This window comes from Eurytemora carolleeae, unplaced genomic scaffold, assembly GCF_000591075.1.
Source record: "Eurytemora carolleeae unplaced genomic scaffold, Eaff_2.0 scaffold1217, whole genome shotgun sequence".
Taxonomy (NCBI): domain Eukaryota; kingdom Metazoa; phylum Arthropoda; class Copepoda; order Calanoida; family Temoridae; genus Eurytemora; species Eurytemora carolleeae.
In genome coordinates, this window is record NW_019397121.1 from 41,741 (window position 1) to 66,433 (window position 24,693).

General features: G+C 31.7%; 1 long non-coding RNA gene across 1 annotated transcript; it reads right to left on the reverse strand.

Annotated features, from left to right (window-relative positions):
- Positions 1-9,930: 9,930 nt before the first annotated feature.
- Positions 9,931-19,992, reverse strand: LOC111712092 (uncharacterized). Its single transcript, XR_002767384.1, has 7 exons — positions 19,554-19,992; positions 17,720-17,794; positions 15,770-15,886; positions 14,234-14,290; positions 11,757-11,811; positions 11,449-11,495; positions 9,931-9,997 (listed from the first exon to the last, which is right to left on the reverse strand). It is a non-coding gene; the product is annotated as an uncharacterized LOC111712092 (long non-coding RNA).
- Between the last annotated feature and the right edge of the window lie 4,701 nt (positions 19,993-24,693).

Sequence of the window (24,693 nt, forward strand, 5' to 3'; positions counted from 1 at the left end):
TTTTGCAGAAATTCATTTTCACCGCCCACCCCACCTCAATGTAACCATTTCTTTTCCCGCAGTTTTTGTTAATGATTGCACGAAGCAGCAAATCATATTTTTACAGCTGAATTTGGGAAAAGATGATTATTAATGCAACATTTATGAATTTATGGGTAAAACCCAACTGAAAGTCATGATAAATTTGCCTTTAAATACACCATTTCTCAGGGTTTCCACCCTCCCCCCCCCCCCCTAAAGAAAATCATCAAAAATAATTGAAAAATAAAGATCCCTGAAGTATGATCTCAGAATTACCCTTCAACCACGAAATAGTGTTATTTTAATGATAAAAGTATATTTAAACCCAGAAGAAATTGAAGAGCTTTTGACTCTTAAACTTAGTTACATCAATTAACTCAAATAATTAATTTCTTGGTTTCCTAGCTTTCGTTTGTTATGCATAAAGCCATAGTTAATACATTTCCATTTTTGGAGGTCATTATGTCATTAGAGGTCAATATATGTCATTAAAAGTCAATTTTATTTTAGGAATTTCGATCACTAATTAGGCGTGCAGCCAAAAAATTGGAAGATTTGAACCAAAAATGAAGGCAGGCCCCCCCCCCCCCCCCCCCAAACATGACATCTCCACCATCCCCTATCAAATATTCAATAATCCTTATGCACTTAAAGAAATTATGGTGATACAACCTAGCTGGCCTTTCATTCTGAATTTTATTAACTTTTCCCGCCTCTTTAATCTGCCTCGCCTCTTCCATCACTTCAGTCTCTTCTTTCTCTTAAGTCTCTTCCTTTGCTTCAGTCTCTTCCTTCTCTTCGGTCTGTTTCTTCTCTTTGGTCTCTTCCTTCTCTTTGGTATCTTCTCCTTCTTTGGTCGCTCTCCCTGCTTCAGTCTCTTCCTCCTCTGATTCGAGTTCTTCCTTCGCTTCAGTCTCATCCTTCGCTTCAGTCTCTTCAGTCTTCCTTCGCTTCAGTCTCCTCCTCCGCTCCCGTCCCTTCATCCATTGCTTCTGTCTCTTCCTCAGCTCCAGTCTCTTGATTAGCTCTAATCTCTTGCTCAGCTCCAGTTTGTTCCTCAGCGTCCGTGTCTTTCCTAGCATCCATGTATTCCTCAGCTCCTGTCCATTCTGCACTGTTAGTTTCTTCTGTGTCTCTTCCTCCGCTCCAATCTCCTCATCTTCTTTTACCTCTTCTTCCATTCTCTCCTACAAAGTATAAACAGTAGAATTATAAAAAATGCCGTTATTATGTATTTAGAGACAATCTATACTGTTTACAATGAAATGTATTAAGAAAAAAATTAAATGTACCATGTTGTAAAATATACGTCAAGATAATCTAGAAATACATTTCGAAATATTTTTTAAAAAAGCATTCCATTTTTACAAAAATTAGGTAATTGATTGATATTTTATCATTGCTAAATTTTTTCCTAACCGACTTGCTGGGATGAATTGATTTTAAGTTTTAAAGTTTCAGTTCAAGATATTTTTTACTTCAAACCCATTACGCTGTTTACTACATTATAGAATTGTAAATTAATATTTCATTATTTCATCGAATATATTGACTGTATTTAGTGTCCTAAATGTTATTTCAGGTGTGTATATTTTTAAAATTTGAAAAGGAACATTTGCACATTAAAAGGCAAGTTTTCTCAGACATTACTTTATTTTCAAAACAACCACATTGTTAATTAGTAGCAATTTTGTGGATTAATGAGTGTTTTCTGTGTGATTATTGAACTAATTCTTAACTTAAAAGTATAAACACTAGAAATACTATTATTTTGGTTAAATACATCACAATTTTAAATTTTACCTCAAAATGTTTAATCCGATCTATCAATGTATTTAAGATAATATCCTCCTCATACAATAGTTTGTAAGTCACTCTCTGTCCTAAAAATATGAAAATGATTATAGTCATAGTGTCCATACAAATGGAGATTTTTTGTTTAATATAAGGGGGGGGGGGCATGCCTTCATTTTTGGTTCATATCTTATAATTTTTGGCTGCACGTCAATTAATGATCGAAGTTCTCCAAATAAAATAAATTTAATGACCTCTAATCACCTCCACAAATAGGCTAGGCTACCTAGGCTTTTTGCATATAAATAATGCATAAGCCATAGTTGAAATATTTTTTATTTGTGGAGGTTATTAAGATTCAATTTGATTAATTTTTATGAATTTCGATCACTAATTATACGTGCAGCCAAAAAATTGGAATACTTGAACCAAAAATTAAGGCAGGGCCCCCTCCCATTCCAGAATATTATAAATTGAAAATAAATTAAAATTCTTTTTTGTTCGTAATTTCTAACAATAATATTAAGGTTTTTACTTTGCTAGTAACTAATTTTTTCTAAAGAAAAGGAAAATTTGTGAAAATTTTGCATTTTATACGTTTTTTACTGTTTTCCGACAATTTCTACTGTTTTTTCTAATTTTTCTCCAAAATTTTGCTTCAATCTGTTTCGCGCCAAATGGCAAATTTTGGCAAAGAAGAAAATGCCAAATTGTCGCAAGAAAATGTCAAAAAAATAATGCAAAATTTCAATAAAAATGACGCAAAAATGTAGCGAACAAAAGTAGTATACAAATTTTATGAACATTTTGCGACTAAATGGAAATTAACTGAGTTCATCAGCTATGCAAATGTATGTTTTGTGGATGGACAGAAACTCACAAAGATAGCTAGATAGTTATCATAGCAGAATATTGCACAAGGTCTTTTGAGCAATTAATTGTTGCAGCTTTAAAACTTATGGTTTTCACGAAAATTTCACATTTACCATTTTAGCGTATTTCTTTGGAGCAAGAGGCGAACAAAAATTGTTACATTTTCCCCCCAAACTTTCATTCGCTAGAAACCCTAACAGTAATTTAACCCTAACAGCGCAGTAAAAAAGTCTTTCTTAACTAAAATCAGTAAAAATTATACAAAAAAACTTTTTAGTGCTGCATTTGGACAGTAGGGGTGTTCATTTTTAGGGTCACTTTTGGTACAGAGATGCAAGGTCGCCAGAAAGTTGCAAATTTTGCAAGATTTTCAAAAATAATTTTTAAAAAATTCTTAAAATTTTTTTTCAGGGTGCGCCAATTGATTAAAATTTCACCTTTTTTCGTTTTTTTCACAAAATTTGTAATATGCCCATCCCTAATTTGGTTATCAACATGCATATCAGTTATTATGGAGATAACCATGTCTAGAATACACACACAAAAAATTAAAACCCTATCTTGACTGGAAAGGTGTGCGCCAAATGGTTTCTTGAACTACGCAAAAACGAAAAAAATCAATCAATCAATCAATATTTTTTAACATTTTTGGCACAAGTACTTCTAACCAAGGTAGGATGTTAATTTTTTTTGTATGATCAAATTAGACCATTTCAGATAATATATCTGGACAGTATCATCTCAACTTGTCAAGAGGGGGGGGGGAGTGTCCCCCCTCTTTTTAGTAGAAATGGAAGAATTCAATCATAAAACTCCTCATATACAGTACATTTGTACTTGGTTTAATGCAATATAGTTATAGACAGATACTATTCCTAGAATATATATATACAGTACATTTGTACTTGGTTTAATGCAGTATAGTAGGCAGATATTATTCCTAGAATATATACAGTACATTTGTACTTGGTTTAATGTAGTATAGTAGGCAGATACTATTCCTAGAATATATAGAGTACATTTGTACTTGGTTTAATGCAGTATAGTAGGCAGATACTATTCCTTATATTCTAGGAAAAGTATCTGCCTACTATACTGCATTAAACTAAGTACAACTATAATGTACATATTCTAATAATAGTATCTGCCTACTATACTGCATTAAACCAAGTACAACTATACTGTACATATTCTAGGAATAATATCTGCCTACTATACTGCATTAAACCAAGTACAAATGTACTGTATATATTTTATAAGACCATTTTTAAAGGAAGGGTTCGCAAAAAGTTAAAGGGGGTAAAAGCTAATGACGACTAATAATCAGAAATGATTTCGACTATTAATATTCTATCTATTGCGCCTATAAGGATAAACTTTGTGACTACAAGTTGTACCAAAGAACGTAGCGTAAATTTCCATTAAGAAAAAAATCGTTGTTATAAGTGGATAGCATATTAAAGAAATACTAGAAAATATATACGAATGCGTTGAAAAATAATGGACGACTTTCCAGGTTTTAATATTTTAAATTATATATTTCATATAAATTTATTTTCATTATGATCTAGACTTTCTCAATTAGTACAAACAAAGATATTTTGTACAATTGATTCATTACAATTTCCTCCTTATACATGCTAAAATAGAATCTTGATTAGTAGCAATCATAAGCAATTATTTTCGCCCTAAACCTATATCACCTTTCAATTATTGAAGAAAACACTCTATTTCCAGAAATGTTGTTAAGAAGGTGGGTAAAGTAATTGACCGGAAAATTAAAAAGATTTACTTTCCAAGGTAGAATAATGTTCAAGTACTTAATTCACTATTTCCAGAATCATAATCGTGGCATTTTGGAGGTTTAATAGTGGGAGGAAAAGGAAGATAAAGAATTTGCCTTAATGTCAATATAATATCATAATCTTTTGAGAAAAACATATAATAATTTCAATTTCTACACGGACTGAGCGTTGAAGAATTAAAATTCTACAACCACAGTTAAAGAATAAGCATTCTTAAGCCATAGGAACCATAAATATTTAGTTTTTTTCTTATGTTCCGTGTAATAGAAAAATTTCTAATACAACAGTTTTACTACTATGTAACTTAACAGACAGGATATAATAAAATTATATACCTTATGGTGTTTCTCAAACTGTCGAACACGAGGTAGGATAGAACTGGCTTGAACTAAAATAATAAATGATAATTTTTGAAAAAAATACATAAAGCATAATGGATTTTGAACAGTTAGTCTGACTTGAGCCGGTGATTTAACAAAATTTGAAAAATATGATGCCGGTATAAGCTGTCGTTGGGCCTTATTTACAGTTTGAGCTTTCTGATTCAAGCTGCATCTTATTTTCAAAAAATTTGATTTGAACATTTGAGCCTTATTCTACACAAATACCAACCAAGGTTGTTTAATTTTTATTTGGCAAAACTCCTTCAGTCGAACAGAAGATCTTGCAGCTGTCAATCATGTGACACAAGCTATTGTCAATGTTGGGTCGAAGATTGGGGGTTTTTAAGTCTTAATTTATGAATTGAGACTTGGGCCGAAATTTTTAAATCTCGAGCTCCGGAATCTAAAAAATGGTGGATTAAAACTTGATCCTCTCTTTTCACTAATTTTGAGACTAACATAACCTCGTAATTATGTTATTCAAGAGGAATGATTTGTATTCAAGGAACGCCAGATTTGTTCATTTTCTTCACTGGTATCGTATCAATTTATTAAACACGCATTTTTTAAATGAAAGTAAACGTCAAGAGTTGAGAATGTGAGTTGGAAGTGCGTCATTATAACAAGGAACATATTAGCACAAATTATAGGAGCTTGTATAGTTTAGATAATTGATATATTCCTCACTGTGATTGGAGAAACAATGTACGGATAAGCTATAAGAAAGAAAAATATTGTACTTTGAATACAATTAAAAGTTTCCATATTGGATATTCTTATTTGGCAGTTGTGTTATTCATTCTAAAGTTCACAGCTGTACACATTTTGTTTGCATGTTAGTATTCACTAATAAATGATACATTATATTAAATTTGTGCTAAGCTTTAACTTTTAGAATGGGATTTCCTTAATTCCGATCAGTTAATAAATCTGGAAAAAACAAAACAAGAGGAGAACAAGCATTATTTATATTTATTATTATTATTTATATTTGTATTTATAAAAATAGCGGGTCAACAGTTAATCCCAATTGCAGTATTCAAAAATTACTAACTCAGGAAATATGTAAATAATGAACAAATCTCTAAAACAGTGCTTAGGATCCAATTTTTATTCAGATCTGAATCATGGATCCACACTCGAAAAATGGATCCGGTTCCAAATCTTAATCCATATAATATCTTATAAAATTTAACGTTTGTTTTAATACAAAAGCGAATATTTAACCTTTTGTATTTTTTTCTTTTTGGGCTGAAACTTGTTGAAACATTATAAAATAAGGGAATTGTTAAAGATCGCATATTTGCAGGATCTGGGTACAAGAACTCAAACTTTTGCTGATCTTGCGGATCCGGATCCTTAACACTGCTCCAAAAGAGCATAAAATCAAATTTACCTGTTTCACTTCTTCAAAAAGCTTTAGAACTTCTTCAATTGATCCTTTGTTCACGTTGATTCTAGCTTCTACGAAATGAATGTAGATCATCTAAATTTAGCAAAAATTATTTAAGGTTTAAGTTTTAATTATGTAATATTCATAAGACTTGTATTTTAAGTATATTCCTTTAATCACTGATATCCAACTAACAGTTTAAATTTATTCTTATTGAACAAGACAGAAGGTTATATTTCAGTTCATCGTAAATGAGGGCAAGGTTTTGTAAATAAGAGTCAATGATATTGTCGAGACTTTTAAGCGATGAATCGTCTAAACTCGCCAGCCCTGGGCTTTCAACTTAGAAGATGTAAAATCTATTAAGTTGAGGGAGATAATTAAAATTTCTTCGCTGCATATTGTATTTTACAAATATAAATGAACTAAATTGGCAATTCAGAGCACAATTATTTTGAGGAAGAGAGTTAAAAAAAGTAGAGTTTTCATTCAATAGATCTGAGGTTTAGTGCTGGTACCTATCAAACCACATAGCAGATTATGACTAGGTTAATACTTCAGAATATTTAAATCGGACAGATTTGGCTGTGAAACAAAGAATAATATAAACTTTAAGGCACTATATAAACACCTTCCACCTTCTGAAACATGTTTTAAACAAAAAAAATTTACGTTAGTCTGGAAATAAATCGGCAATTTCTTAATATACAATTCTTGTCCCCCCCACCTTTTGTACATGCATCTTATATGTCAGACATAAATATAATTGACCATATGGACGCAGTGCCCGGCCCCCCTAGCCTGTCCTAGCCGTGGCGCTCGGCCCCCTAGCCTGTCTTAGCCGTAGCGCTCGGCCCCCTAGTCTGTTTTAGTAGCAGCACTCTGGCCAGAAAGTGTCTTAACCTGACCTAACCCTAAATATATACTAATCTTTTATGAAAGACATGGATTTAATTGACTATGTGGCTGCAGGGCTCGGCCTCATAATTTTTCCTGGCCGCAGCGTTCGGTCCTGATAGTGTGTTCACCTAACCGAACCCTAAATATGTACTAATTTTATTGAAAATTGTTGAAAAAGTGGTCATGTACAAAATTGATAGGAGAAAGGAGGGGGGTGGGTGGGTCATACTTTTACGGACCCGATAAATCATCATTGGAGAACTATGGAGACCCCCTGGAGTAAAATATTTTTATTTCATTGAAGAGCAATACATTTTTTGCTGTGAATAGGCCAATATACACTTGTTTAAGCTATCATTTACATTTGATTTCCGGTATATTTCTTGAATTCAAAATTATATTAAATAAGTACTTTTGTGAACCAGTATTTCTTCAACTTTCTCCTTGTAAATATTAAATCATCAGCCATACAGATTGTGCAATCTTAAAATTTTAAATAATCTTTTAATGTTCTGGTTTTAAGAAACCAGAAGGAATTTGTTGGACTCATGTAATATGTAAATAAATTTATGCAAATTAAATAAGTAATTTTTTAACAATGAAAGGAATCTATTCAATTTTCTGGTGTCATACTTTGAGATATTTATTCATTTTCCTGGCATCGTACTTTGAACATTGACAGAGTGTATATTTATGTAAAGGTTAAAAAAAGTTTGTTTTAAGTTGGCCCTATTTCATTACCAGTTTGATATTAAATGTATTTAATCATCAAACAATACTAGAAATATCAATCTAACTCAGAAAGCATGAAAGCTTTACCTTTCCCATGCTATCTTTGCACAGTTTATTGGTTTTTGCAAGTTCTGCGGGAGCCTAAACAATTAATTTAAAATAACCAACACTGTAAAAGCAGGTTTCTACTCTTTTAAATTCTTCCAAATAAACCTTTAACAAAGTAAATTGTGCTTGTACTCTTGCTTTTATTTAAATCACTGTACACTGGTTAATATTTTTCAAGTTCAGAATAATAGGGTGAAAAGTGAATACTGATATAGAAAAGGTGGAAAAAAGGCATAAAGAACAAACATTTATTAAAATCTATGTATTTTTGCTGACGGGAAACAAAACTTTAGTTGAAAACGACATTTTTTTGCTAATAATCCATAATAATAACTTATGCTTGTTAAAATTGTGCAGCAAACATAAAAAATAATATTTTTTAAAAGAAAACCGTTCAGGTTAAAAATAAAAAATTAGATTTCAATATTTTATATGTTATAACAAGGTTGTGCTGTAGACATTTCAGTAACCATTTTATATAACAGGTTTTTTGAATAACATTGCTGTAGGGGATATAAAATTCATAAAAATTAAAATACTTAATGTAATGGGTGAAAAAATATGTTATTTGCCTTAAAATCAATTTATAATTTATCGTTTTAAAGTCATACACCAGAAATGGCCTGATAAAAGGTAGATACACTATAGTAGAAAATTTAGAAGTGACCTTTTTCTAATTTTTTTTTATCTAGTTCAGATTCCAACATCTTACTTACTGCAATTCTTTTACATAATTTGTTGTTAAGATTAATATAATATGAAAAGCATATTATGATCAAACATCTAAAAAGAATATTTTTTTTTACAGGGTTCTAAATTTTACAAAACTATAGCTAACCAGATTTGTACAGAAGACTATTGGAGACTTCAATTGTTTCAGAACCATTTGACCCTTCGTACTTCCACACTGCAAGTTTAAATAAAATAAATTAATAACTCTTTGTGTACATCGTAAAGCAAAACAAAAATAATTCGCGGATTTTCACAAAAAATTTCGTAGATTTTCAAAATTTACAAAAATTTAGTGAAGATCAAATTTTGATGGAGACAAATATTTGAAATTTTGATCATTCATAAACCTTCCCTGGGGTCCCTAGATGTCCCACAAAAAATTTGGGCCCGATCGGTTCAGCCGTTTTGATGTTTATTGGATACAAACAAACAGACAAGCCAAATTTATATATAGATTTAATAATTCTATAGCTTAAATGTTTAACACTTTAACAATTCCATGCAATGTATAAAATAAAGCATTGGTTTATGTGTCTATTTTTCTCGGAAGAGGATGGTGGTAGGGGGGGGGGTGGAGTTAAAGGGTAATTATGTCTTTTTAAAATTAGGTATTAATTAAAATATAATCTTCTTCATTACATCCCCCCCCCCTAACCAACCAATCCACCTTAACTTTACGTCCTATGCCAAATTAGATATTTAATACAAATTTAACCTATCAGCTTAATTTAGAGTTAAACATTTTTGGCAAAACAAAAAAAAAATTAAATTTCTTATCCAAAAATCAAATATTATAAATTGTAAAACTACCATAAAAATAGGAATTCATTAAAAGGTTCCTATATTAACAATTTTAATGAGCACCCCAAAATACCCTCCTGTGTGTTAAAAAATCATAAACAAAAACAAATATTAGATAGATGAAAATTCAGTATAACAATAGATTGGATGTATCATTTTAAATAAATAATTTACAGCAAAGAAATATAAATAACAATAATTGACACTTGTCTACAAAAGACATTTTCAGACAAAATCATGTCAATCAATATTAAGCACAAATGTAAGTTAATATAAAACCATCACATTTTAGAGAGTAAGGTATATTAATAACCATTGGTTCATAAGATAACTTCTTACCAACAATAATCAAGAAAGTAGTAATTTAAATTTTAACCAAAATGCATTACCAATTTCATCTACAATGACCGTCTCTCTATTAACCATTTGTGATAGAGCACCACATTCTGTTAGACCTGAATAATATTGTTTAACAAACCTAAAGATTCAGAGTAAATTTTTGAATTTAACTCACTTAAAATAATAATACTTTGTATGGAAGTTTACAAATGATATTTGATGATTTCAAGAAAAAAATATTAAAGATAATTCATTTCTAGTAAAAACTTAAATGACTTAAATATACGTTATTCATCCCTGAAGCAAGATACATGTTGGAGAGAAATGTTGGATGACAAGTTAAATTTGATATGTAGCAGGAAGAAAGCAGGCGGCTGTTTTTCATTGGCCAGGCCGTTTTTATGCAAATCAAGAGGCACATTTTGAACTTTTGGCGACAATCATTTTATCATTAGGCTACCCCCACCCACCCTCCTCCTTCCATAGAACTATGTAAAATAGCTGCTTCAACAATAATTCATTATTTTTTATATGATAAAATCTAACCATAAAGCTTGCCAACTTTAGCATTTTAAAAATTCATATGTCAATATCTATACCTTTGGAAATTATTTACTCCCCATAAATTCAAATAATTATTCCTATATGTTATTTTTTTAAAATGATTTCCTGCATTACAAGCCAAGGTAATTATAATAAAACATTTAAATGTTACATACCATATTGCTTAACTAAATCAATAGATGATTCAACTAGGGGGTGGGACAGGAGGCACTCTCATTTTTTTAATATTTAATAATCATAAAAAGTCAACCATCTTTTATAAATTAAAAAATTTTAAATGAATTTCATCAAAACAAAACAAAACTAAAAAGTTATCAATTAATTTAAACAATATAAAAATTTGCTTTTGCCAACATCTTTAATTGTCAGAAACAATTTCTGTGTATGTTTTTATGCATTGCTGTAGAAATCTTAAAAAATTGTTAAAACTATAATAAACAGGAGGAAATTTGTATTTAGTATCAATGATACCCAGTGCTTAGGATCCAGATCCGGATCTGTTGGATCAGAAAGATTTTGGCTTCTTGGATCAGGATCCACGGAGCCAGATCCAGATGGAAAAATATACACCAAAAACTACCAAAAAAATATTTTACTCATAAAACCCAAATCTGAACTTATGAAAAAGAGAGGTTATAAAATTTGCTCATTTCTGAATGGTTCATCAAGTTTTAGGATAAAAATAAGGGAAAGAAATAAAACAAAAACTTTGAAAATTATTTTTTGTTAAAAAATTCAGTAAATCTGAAAGAAATGACCTGGATCCGGATCATTTTTTTAAAATGCGGATCCAGGTTCTGAATCCAGACCCGCATAAAATTTAAATGGATCCTAAGCACTGATGATAACTTGTTGATATTAATAATACAATGAATAGTAGCCTACCATTTAAAATGGATAAGAACAAAGGAACCCTAAAATTTACAATTCTTAAAACATTTAACTTAAAAAGTTAGTCTACAATTACGTTCAAATTATAATAGACAGTTCATTAAATACTTACAAACGCTAATAGGTGATACTTCCTTCTCTTCCTTTGTATTGTAGATCCTAAATAAATTTTTCAATAAATAAAATTACATTAAACCATCGACAGTGTGAACATATAGTATCTAAATACATAAAAAAGGTGAAAAAAGGGTAGTAAGAAGAAATAGTAAAGAGACAAAATCATTATAATAATACAGACAAATTGTGATGCACCCTTGTGATATTTTTTCAATCAGAGAGGAATTGATAGTATTTTACATGTCAAATATATTCACACACTTTTTCTGGTAATGTAATCAAATTTGAAAAATTTATATTCACCTGATCATACTTCCAGCCAATGTTATACCCGTTCCAATTTCACGGGACATAAAAACTAAAAATAACAGATTAAAGGTAGTGTTCGTGAGAAATAAAAAGTGGGTCTAGGCTTACAGTGTAAAAAACGCTTTAGATCGCAACTGTTGTGTCTATAATTGTTAAGAATGACCCATACCGAAGAACATAGCATCAATAAAAATTAAGACAAATGCAACGTTCAACTGGGTTCTTAAGTTTCAGTTTAATTCCAAAGATATCATTCAGATATTACAACCGATTATCATCGATGACTTTTCAAATATAGTTGTTGTTTTATAATATGTTTGAATTTTTATGATCTATTACTCAAGGATTTGTATAACTAAGACATTTGAATTTCTTTTTCAGGACTTTTGGAAAATTAAGACATTTAAAGCCAACAAAAAAATATAACGAAATATTAACTTCATAGGAATGTGTCAACAAGTATTCATTGAGTATCTGAATTTCTTATTTTTTTAAATAAAATTATTATTTCACGATCTCTATTGAATGTTCCGACATTATGAATTTGCATGGACGCTACGTTCTTTGGTAGAGTTGTCAATAATTTCCTACTTATAGACGCAGCTGATAAAAGTAAGATTAGTAGCAACTAGAAGGGCTAATTTTCAACCTTAAGTCTACACACATTTCATTTTTCACGAACACAATATTTTCATGTAGGGTTTTATTTGTTGCAAACTTAACATTTTGCCCATATTTAACACTCATAGCTAAAAATAAGCACAAATTTAATAAATTTCTTTTGAGATACCAACTAGGAAATATCTAGATTTAAACTGTGACCAACATTCAATTATGCATCACAATAATACCAATGCACAATTGTAAACCTTTTTATTAAATCATAACTTAAATTTTCTATTTATATTTAAGTTTACATTTTATGTTTCAATACAAGGAATAAAAAACATTTTAAAAAAAAGTTTGGTGTATTTCTGTTGAAATTGCCATTAATTTCAAAGTGTATAAACACTAAATTTTATTTTTTTTTGTTGGCTTACCACTGAAGTTCTTACTTTATTTCCCCTAAAGTAAAAATTGCAACGTATTTCTTTTGTATTTACTCTAGATACATATTACATTAACATACAGGGTTAGTAAGAAAAGTGTAATTTGCACTGCCAAGTGCAAAAGTGTTACTTATTTGTGCAACTTTCCTGTATTGTGTTTTTTGTATCCCTTTTTTAAATTTGTAATTTTTTGGGGTACTTCTATTGCCCCAAAAATATAGCGAACTTTTTTTCTCTCTCAAAATCAATAGTTCAAAAAAATAATAATGTGTAAATAAATTGTTACCATCAAAATCTGAACTTAAACAAAAAATTGAATCACAGAATCTCTGAAAATTTGCAAAATTGTAATTAGAAAATTCGCAATTATGGTATAATTTTTACGAAAAAATGTTAATTGTTGTTTCTTAAGGTTTAAACTGAACAGCGTATATTTAATACTAGAATATACTAAGAAGAAAGGAACCCGAGAATTTAAATTACTTTTCTTAAAAATAAGCCCAGAACTGATAACTCCGAATTTTCTTATTACAATTTCGCAAATTTTCTGTCATTCAGTGATTCAATCTTAATAAAATTTTAGATTTAGAGAGAAATAATATGCATTCACATTTTCTGAACATTTGATTTAGAGAAAAAAAAATTCAAGGATTTTCTTTTGGGCCACTGGAGTATCAAAAAAAATACAATTTTCCCAAAAGTATTGACAAAACACAATACAGGAGAGTTTCACAAAAAAGGAAAAATTTTCCACGAGGCCCCGTAAATAACACTTTATTTACTCACCAAATATGTTAATGCAAAATTTTAACAGTTCACTTTTGAAATGTATATCTAAAGCTCATGTCTAAATAATTCAAGAATTATATACTTATATGTAAGCCTTTCTTAACTTATTTATAGTCTAAAAAAGCTTTACAACTACAACTCTTCTTACCCATAAAGAGAACTCAAAGTGTTAAAACTATAAGTGTTGAGGAATGCTTTACTTATTAACCCTAATTTGTATTTATCTCCTGAAAAATAGATCTCATTGTAGTTGTAAAACATCTGATTTTTTTGACATCATAGATTCCTAGAAACACACTTGCTGTGAGATTTTTAAAAATTTGAGCTGCGGCTTAAATTTAAATATCGTTGGGTCCAATTTTACTTGTATTCCATGTTCTAAATTTTAACCAGATCACTTCAATTTTTTTTGGAGCAGATTTTAATTGCTGATTTTAATTCTTGAAATTCGGCCTTTGGCTGTATTTAAAAAAAAATAGTAAATTGAAGATCTCAAGAAGGAAATCAACTCAATCAACTCAAAGTGAATACAGGGTTCGAAAAACAAAATCTTTTTAAAAATGAAAAATTAACTAGAACATTATTTTTTTAATATGTTAAAATGTAGAAATGTAATTATAAGTGTTCTATTACCTATCTTGCACATAAGATAAAACAAGAATCCAAACTTATATCCCGTGACATTGGAACCTGAAAAAATAATATATTCAAAGACTTCTTTTTTAAAAGCATGCAAAAGTTGAAATTGATTTTACATCTGAAGTTGGCAAAATAACTTATTTTTAAAGACTAATAAATTCTTTATTGGATGAAAATTAATTGAAAAAATAAACAAATTTCATTTCAACTTCAATTTAATTTTTTCAATGCAATCATAAAAAATATACAACATTGAATTTATCTCAATTGAAAGAGTAAATCTAAGTATCGGCTTTCTTAAAGGAAAGTAAAAACTTCAAATTTTATGTTAAATATATTTTGGACATTGAAGAAAATTCACTTGTAACAGCATTATTAAACAATTATTTAAGACAAAAATATAATTTTACTAATAATGATTTAGTCCTTAAAATCGTAGATTTTGATCTGACCTTTATATTTAGATAAAAAAATGAAATTTTCATGTATAAATGTAATTATCCATTTCATTTATACTTGTCCACTTTTTACGTTCCCTTTCAAACTATAGATAAAATTCTACACTTTTCAGAAACATCTTCATTACAATTTCATAAAATGATAATTTTGTATTAAACAATTATGAAAAACCGAAAATTCCACAATTTTCAAATAAGAAGAAATATTCACCAAATTTGATTCATTTTTTTAATTATTAAATGGTTTCTAATAAAATTCTCTACAGACCGATCACATCAAATCGCAGTGCACCACATTTGGGCATATTTATACAGAACTAAGAAGTACAGACAATACAATGGCAACAATTATGTGTTTGACCTCCTCTCAACCTTTAACAATATTTCATGACCTCAAAATAGAAAATGTTTTATAGCTTTATCTTTAAATTTGAGATGTTCAAACCCATTCTATTCATGACCAGCAATGAATGCAGTGATTGACCTTCTAATGACCTATAAAGAGTGCTTAGGTTCAAGATTCTGATCAGTTGGATCCGCACAATTTTGGCTTCCTGGATCAGGAAAAATATGAGGATCCAACTGCAGACATATAAGCCAACAAATGCAATACAAAATTTATACTCTCAAACCAAACACAGAAATATTGAAAAAAGAGCTATAGTAAAAATTTAGCGATTTCTGCATACTTCTTCAAGTTTCAGTATTAAATGAAACGAAAAAATAATAAGACTAAAGTTTAAGAATTCTGCATTCCTAAAGAAAATCAGTAAAATTTGAAAAATAACATGGATTCTGGTTTGGTTCAAAATCAATTTTATTTCCAGTGCGGTTAAAAATCAAATGGATCCTGAGCACTGCGGCTATACCGACCTCTTGTGAACTCCAATTAACAAAATATTGTCTTTATACATACAAAAGGTACAAGCGCAGTAGCTAAGCTAGTTTCAAAATAAATGTTAGTTTTTAACCAACAATGAGACAACCCTTTTCATAATCCTCTTTAACTGTCAAATATAGAAGAGTAAAACCAAGTATCATTAACATACAGAATAAAACACTCTAATGTTACCTTTTACTAAAAGTTTCTTAACTAAACGTTTACATTGTTCACCATCATCTGAGTATGAGAAGTTGAGAGTGGTAGGATATTATTATCTTTCTCTTGATATCCGTCTCAACCTCTTCCCTAAAATATGTTAAAACAAAAATTATAATCTTATATCATAAATACCTTATTATCCAGATGCAAAAATATAATTGGAGTTTATATTCTTTTCTTACCTTTATTCTCAATAAATGATAAATAAACAAACAATCAAAAACGAGCATAAAAACATGCTCGTTTCCTTTCTTTAGGGTGAGTTTGATTTTTGAAAAAATAAATTGTACAAGGCTTGAAATTAGTCATTGTTACAGAAATACAACATTCTAGAATTAAAAACTTAGTAAACATCTGCTTTGTTCATGTGCCAAATTTTAACCATTGCAAAACACTCCAACTGAGTAAAAAACACTAGAAATTTTTCAAGAAAGGAAAACTTTTAGGAAATCGCTTCTTTTTATTTATTTATCACAAAATTTGATTTTCATTTTATATGGTAGTGCACACAGATTGGAATTTTTGTGAAATGCTACTGAAGTCAAATAAATATGTGACATATTTTGGTAATTTAAAAGTAATTTACCCCCACCCCTTCATCGGGAAGCCCAATCACTATCAAATCATTATTAAACTCTTAAAATTCATTTAATTTGTCTTAAAATAAAAAATAAATGACTCAATTTGTAATCCTTATGCCATTCTTGAACATGTCTTTGCAAGATATAAAGTAAAGATCATCCTCTACTGCTCCAAATTTGATTTATATATAAATTTATCAACAGTGAACAAAAATTTTTTTCAAAAATCTAAAAAATATTCGATAACAGACTCAGATATATCTTCATTCAAGATCTTGACAAAGTATTGCATTTTTTTATTATAATATAACATGTGAAGAGTTTAGCTGTTAACCATATCCTTGCGGTGGGGGGGGGGGGGGGAGAAAACATTGACACACCCAATATAATTCTTGATAAAAATTTCAAAAAGTATTGGTCTGATGTTTTTAACTTTTTGGTAGATTTTAAAAGTAGTTCATAAGATCTTTGCAATGATGTATCATTTGTAAAGTTTTGACATCAAACATGTAATTTTAATTGGGGGGAGGGGGGGGGGGGTAAATTTTATATAACTGCATGTCCTGGTTTACGACTACCCCAGCATACAAAGGGTTTAAACAAATTCATACTTCATTTCAATTAAACTAGATTGATAAAAAAAGGACAGTATTACGCATTTATATGGAAAACAACCTATTAAATATTCAATTTATCCAAAAATAGCCAAACTTCTTATATGTTTAATAGGAAAATAACAATATTTTTGCGGATCCAGATCCAGAAAGCAAAAATCTTGCTGATCCAATGTATTAAAGTGTTCTATATTACTATTTTTGTTTTAATGACTAATCGTACAGTACAATCTATAAAGAACATAACATATTTCATGAGGCTGGTTAGGTTTAACGAAATTTGACGTTATTCATAAAAATGCTAAAACTTTTAAAATCAGGAAAGGAATGGTGAAACTACAGGAATATTGTCGTTCATCATCCTAATGTGCATTTTCAAACAAATATTCGATCATTTACACACTTCCATATTACATGTGTTAATAAATTATTATTGAAAATATTTGTCTCAATCAAAATTCGATTGTCATTAAATTTTTAAAAATTTTGAAAATCCACGAAATTTTTCGTGAAAATCCGCGAATTATTTTTGTTTTGTTAAACGATGTACACAAAGAGAACATGTTCACAATTAATTTAGAAGATGGGCGCGAAGCGCCCACTAAGGCTAGTAAATAACAGTTAAGGGACATATTATGTAAGAAAAGTGTTACAAGAAATGGAAAAACAAGAATAAAAACCTAAAAAGGGGAATGAAAAAGAAAAATAATGTTGCACATCACTACCTTTGGTTGCGATGAGGCACTTCTGTTGTACATCATTTTTCCCCTCGGGAGGCGGTTGCAACATTCTTTCCATGCCTAAAATTATTACATTTAGTTTTTCAGTTTCCATGCTGTTACTATTTGTACAGTCCTCACCAAAAATTTAGAATTAAAATAAAATAATTATTAAATATCAAATAAATAATTAGTGAAGTTCTGAAGTAAAAAATATTTGGTCCTTAATTAAATAACCTCAGGTGAAAAATAATAAATATAGTTATTATATTTTTTTATATTTTTTATATTCCCTAACAGCGTATAATCCTTCAAAGGACAATGAACAACTTCTTTTATTCGTTAAAGGGACAGGCCGGCTGTAGTTTAACTGAGTATGCAGTGTTGTGGAAAGCTTCTATAAGATTCATTTGAGACATTTTAAACTTTTTAAAGATCTGTAAATTCTAAGTTTGAGCGTAAATTCCACATTTTAAACTCCTACTTTGGGGGTTGGATTCATTTTCAGAATTTTTTTTTCATTACTGAGTAACGATGACGAACATGAAGTAAAAATCTTAAAGTAATGTAATTAGTTGGTTGGGAACATAATTATCAAAATAAATTTATGAATTAATCAATGATAGAATCAATTATTTCGTTTTCATCATTATATTGAATTTCTTATTTTCTTTGAATTTATTCGCAGATTTCTTAAAGTTCTTCAAATGTCGTCTTTTTAATCAGAATTCCAAAAATCAATAGAAAATCTTTGTGAATAATGAACGACTAGAATAAAGAGACAGTATAAACTAATAATTAAACAAAATTACTTATATTCCATAATATTATTAATGTTTATTTTCTGAACCGGTTCCTAAACAAGTAATTAGTATACTGTAGTTTTGTTTACATTCTTTGTCGTCGTTATATATAATTTCAAAAAAACAGATTCAGAAAATGCATCCACCACCAAAGTAAGAGTTTTAAACGTCCAATTTGCACTCAAACTTAGGATTTACAGATCTTTAAATAGTTTTATATGTCTCAAATGAATCCTAAAGAACCTTACCACAACACTGCATGACAAATGAAGTACTTTGTGTGTATTGCAACATTTATTTGTAATGCTTTTCATCCCATGCTAAGGGAAATAATTCACTTTTAGGATATAATAAAGTAACTCTTAGGTGGAGAGTAACTAAAAATCAAGGGAAGTGTGTGTTTACCATATTACACACAATCCATGAAGTGCGGGATTATTAGATGGTTTGTCATAATCATTCATTTCACACTACAAAAAGTTTACTTTTCCAACAAAAATCATTTCTTAACTCAAATTCATTGGTTTGATATCCAAAAAAATATTGGACGATATGCGCAATCATATATACCATGTGGGGACCTTGGAGAAGTCTGGAAAGCTTTCAGTTTTAGCTAGAGTTAAGAGCCTTGAGTTTTGGCTAGTTATAGAGTCAGTGAGACTATAATCAGACTTTGAGTTGCGTAATCTCAGGAGCTAGATTTATTACACAACTACTGCTTTTGATTCATTTTATTTCTTCCCAACTAACAAATAAAACATTGTGGAAACGTGATATCAATAATGTTGTCCGTTTTTTTATCTTCTACAGAACACTATAAAGTGTGTTCATAACGCTTAAATCGTCTGTTATTCACACTTAGGGAGAAAAAACAATAAAACATGGAAATACGGTAAAACGTTAGAAAATTTTTTTTTTGCCATTTTTTGAAATTAACCAAAATCATGACCTTATTAAAAAATTATTTAAAATTCAATTTCGAAAATGAGGTTACAAGTTTTGAAGTAACTATTATGAAAAATTTTAAGAATACTTACCCATAAACTGGAGAATACAGTGTGTTCCCCGGTGTTGAATGATCAAATAATTTGTGACAATAACCTGATGGCCAGATCTAGGATTTGTGTTGGGGTGTGTTTGATTAAGGTAACAAATAATCTGGATTTATGAACTAAGCGTATTGTTGCGAATAAATTTCTGAACTTACAAGACTCAAGCACTGTAAAATCGATAATTTCAACATTTAAAATCACTATTTTACCTTATCACAAACTTTAATTCATTAAGCCAGTGAACAATATTTTAATCACGCTGGCTGTAAAGAGGAGAGGCCAAAGAAAATGTTTAATTAAGTTCAATTATCTCATTCCTGGATTAAGATCAAAGACGATATCTCCAATTTTGTAATATCTGTCTCCATTGTCGTCCATTGTGCTGATGTAAAAAAAAAATGTGTTGTTCTAACTTAAATTATTGTTTTGATGTGCCTCTCCCTTAATTCCTTTAAAATTCAGCTTTGCAAGCAGACTTCCCCTGGCACGTTTACTTCTTTTATAACATATAAACCAATTTAAATAAAACTTTAAAACTTTAAGGAGAGGGAAATTGGTAATACAAAAATAGACATAAAATACATGTATTTTAACAGGGGGGGATTTAAATAATATCTAAGGTTTATGGCCGCATCAGGGTCATAAGTCAGATTTCTATCCTGAAAATTTAAACAGATTTTAACCCATTAGTGACGAGACAAAAAAATTTTTCTGATCTTGCTGAAATTCACAGGGTTAACTCATTATAGTGTCCATAGAGTAGATCTAAAGTTTCAATTTTTTTCAATAAAGGGTTGTGGAGATACAGAGGCCGGCCAATTTTGTCCGGCTCGGACCAGGTCAAAATTGACCGCCCGGTCAATTTTGACCGTCTCGGACCAGGTCAATATTGACCGGGTTCCGTATCTCCACTTTTCTTTATTGAAAACACATATATTCATATTAGTCAAAACTACAAAATAAGACAATAATAAGAATAATGAAAGATAGAATCAAAAATCCTGAAAAAAATATTTATTAATTAAAAACCTTACCCGGTCAAAATTGACCGTCCCGTCACGAATGGGTTAATTATAACTTAGCCTTGGTTGGTGCAGTTTCATCCCAGGAACAAGATAATATTGAAAGGTTAAAGGGAGAAAATGCAGAAATTACGAAAGCAATTATCATAGTCCAAAAGGGGAACTTTAAGCTTTACTGTTAAGGTTGAATCAGTTCATTGTCGTGACGGACTCCACCACAGTGCTTCATTGGTCGACGATGAAGGATTCGGGTTGGACTATCAGGCAATGGATAGATTTTATACAACAATTTGACTTTAAAGTAATGCATTGAGCAGGTAAAACAAATATTAATGCTGATTTGATCTCCAGAGTAACTCACATGGATAACCCCCCCCCCCCCCCCTCCGACACAGACTCCATAACACAAGGTAACCAGGACATATTCCCCTTGCCCTGGAAGCAATTAAAAATTAGTGAAAAGCCGAATTTAATTGAATTGCAGCAGTCCAACTTGTCGAAAATTAATAATTGCTCAAGCCCTCCTTGATAGGAACTTTTAAAGGTAAAATTCTGATAGACCAAATGGACTTAGAGAAAGCACAACATGAAGACAGTGCACTTCAAATGGTAAAATCCTGGTTCGACATGAAAACAGGTAAAATTGAAGAAAACTAAATTGATACCTCTGTTTTGAACACAGTACATGAGGATGTACTGCAACTGTACAATGTAAGAAAACAACTCAAACTAACTGACGCAAGTACAACAAACTCTACCAGGTTAGTATACCTCATTAAAAATGAGTTTGACTCAAATCCTCGGATGAGAATTTTCATCCCACCCTCACACAGGTACCAAGCCCTGCTCACTGTGCATATACGTGAACACTGGGGAGTACTACGCACTACACAACAGGTAAATGAACATTTTTTTTGGGCCGGGTGGAGAGCAGATACAGCAGTCTTCGTGACTGAGTGCCCTGGATGTTTACACAGAGAAGAGGTAAACCTAAAGCAGGTTGACCCGTATGACAGCCGGAGTATAAATGTAAACGAAGTTGTATGCATAGATCTGGTAGGTCCCATAACTCTATCAAATAATAAAAACAAATACATTTTATCAATTCTAGACCAATTTTCTAGATTTCTTGCAGCAGTGCCTCTGCCAGACAATTCAGCTTGGTCAGTTGTGAACGTGATTATAACCGCCTGGATTAGCCTGTACAGAGCACCTGCAACAATTAGGATGGATCAAGGAAAAGAATTTGATAACGCCGTGCGAAAAAACCTTCTTATAGCTTTAGATATAAATATTAAGATTGGCTTTAGTCACAATCATCAATTTATTCCTGTTGAAAGATTTCACAGAACTTTGTGGGCACTTTTGAAAGCAAAAAAGGCAAATGGGGAAATGACTGGGAAATAAGCCTCCCAAAATTAATATTGGCTTACAATGCAACCCAACATTATTCCACTAACTTCTCCCCTGCTAGAATTTTTTCAGAAGAGAATTGAACATCCCTCATTTGTCTTTATTGCCAAAATTCATTCAAAATAATAACCCCTCCCCCCACTCAGTTGAAGAACAATTAGATTACATCCTTGATCTCATGAGAGCTTCAGATGATGTTAGGATAAGGAGACAGTTTCGATCTTACGAGAAGCCGCAAGATGACGTCTGTGTAGGTGACAAAGTATACTGTGCCCACCCTCCCACCACAAGGCAACTCCCGAAAGCTGCAGCTCAGCTGGTCGGGTCTGGTAATAGTTACAAAAATCATCAACGATGCGATGGTAGAAGTACAGGAATATGAAGTGAAGAATCCCCGGACCTACGTTGCACACTGATCCAACATAAGATTAGCCAAGAGGATGGGACAAAAAGATGTTAATCCACTATTCAAACTTCCCAGACTACCAGCTGAAGCAGTAAAGGATTTAGCAGAACAGTTATCAGAGTTTGATCTTCCAGTAAGAACACTCGATGCTGAACTTATTGATGAATTTCATTCTCTGAATTCTGAAATTCATCACCAGGGGAGGGATCACCGCAGCAGCATCTCATCAGAGCCCCTTATAATTCCTCAAACTTGTCAAGTTCGAGCATTGCAGCAAGTTCAGAAGACAGTAAAAATGACCCTTTCCAGTCGTTTGTCCAATCACCTGGCTCAGCTCGGTCCCGTGGTAGCAGCCCCGATGAATTATTTGACAATCACTTCCAAGTAGAAAACATAGAAGATGAGCTGCTTAATGAGATGCTACAAGACTCACCAACAGAAGATGATGTGGTTATAGGGTCGGCAGCCAACCATATCCCGGAGCCAGAACCTGAAAAAAACTCCAGAACCGAAAAGACCAGAGGATGAAAACCATGACAAATCAGGAGAGGGGGATATTGAGACTATGGAAATAAATACCCCTGCCAGAGGACAAGAAGGACAGGAAACCAGAGAAGAGAGGGAGATGTAATAAATACCCCCCACACAGAACTACTCAAGCAACGAGGCCTGTAGATACTGTTGAAGAGTCAAGGCCGTTATATGGCAGCAGCACTACTGAAGTAATCGGAAGAAGGTCCAGCAGGAGATCAATTCCTAAAGACAGATACAGCGTGGTGTTCAAGTTGCCAGAAGCCCCCAAATCCAAGAGAGGAGCAAAATCATCTATGGCACCATCTCTGAAAACACTGAAGGCAGTGCTCAAGGAGAGCTGGGCTCAGAGGCCGGAACCTACAGCACCATTGAGAAGAAGGAGCAAATCAAGAAAGAGTTCCGGATCCACAAGAACAAGGGCTGCATCCCTGGAAAGGATGCAGACAGGGAGTATTAAAAATAGCAGTAGTGCAAGGAATAGTATCAAGACTAGGTATAAAGTAGCAGATGGGAGTAGTTATGTGTAGGAAGCAGATGAGAGTAGTTGGAGTGATACAGAAAATGAAGCAGATAGGAGTAGTCAAAAAGTTAAGGAAGGAAGTAATACAATTTCAGGTCAAAACTCAAAATTAGCAAAAGTGAAAAATTCTGTAACACTCCACCCTGGGCAAGGGGCATGGGTATATTTAGTTGAAGAACCTTGGCAAGTCAGTGGGAATGTTTTCATTTTTCCAAACTTGTTTAACACTATTGTTGAAAAGAATCTCTTTGCTTCAAAATTTTCCCTGAGGGCAGGAGTGTTACGTTCACCTGCAATTTACATGATTAACCATAATAATGATATCTTTGTTCAGATGAAGAAAGACAAGAGTTTGGGGAAGCTGGTTAACCTGATGGTGAGGAGCGAGAACAGGCGGATCAGTACCAGAGAAGGAGAAGTACAGAAGTAAGCCAGTTGCTCTTTGTAGGCATGCTGGCAGTCCCAGTAGGGTAGGCCAGCGCAAAGGACATCCTCCCAGAGCTAGCCCTAGACAGAACACAAGGCTCCAGTGAACAGAGGTTCACAGAGTAGGAAACAGAGTGGAGTCTGCAGGGAGGCTATGGTTATTTCGTAACAAAAACCTTAGCTCCAACCTTGTATATCCTCAGCCTAGCTATGGTGGGGGCCGGAGCAGTTGCAGCTCTGACTTTCATTAGCTGGGTAGTTGAGACACTTTTTCGACTCAGCAAGACCGGTTATAATAGCTCGGGTGTAGAGTAGAGTTAGTTCTCTGCTGAACTTTACACCACAGAAAAAGACTGATAAAAGACGCTTAAGGAGTGCAAATGTCTCATCTTATTGTGAGAAAGTGATCAACAAAGTCGCTGATCATAAAAGATCAAGGAAGGGATGTAACGATGTTGTGATTTTTGTTGATCTTTTACGATCAGCACTTCAAAAGATCTTAAGATCGTTGCGATCATAGTTATCTAGGGGTACTACCCCTACTGTAAATACATATAATAATGATGGTTAATTTTGTTGTTTACTTGAAAGTTTGGATCAAGCCAAGCTGAAGTTATTTATAACCCAAGTGAGAGATTAGTAAATTGGGTATCGGTCTGATAGACTGGGGAAAGCTAGGGTTGTAATCCAAACAGGGTGGAGCGAGGGCAGTTCACCATGAACCCTTTTGATGCGAGGTGGAGAAATAACCTAATCTTTCTTCCACCATTGACTGCTATTAGTTTTGCATATCGATCGTATAGT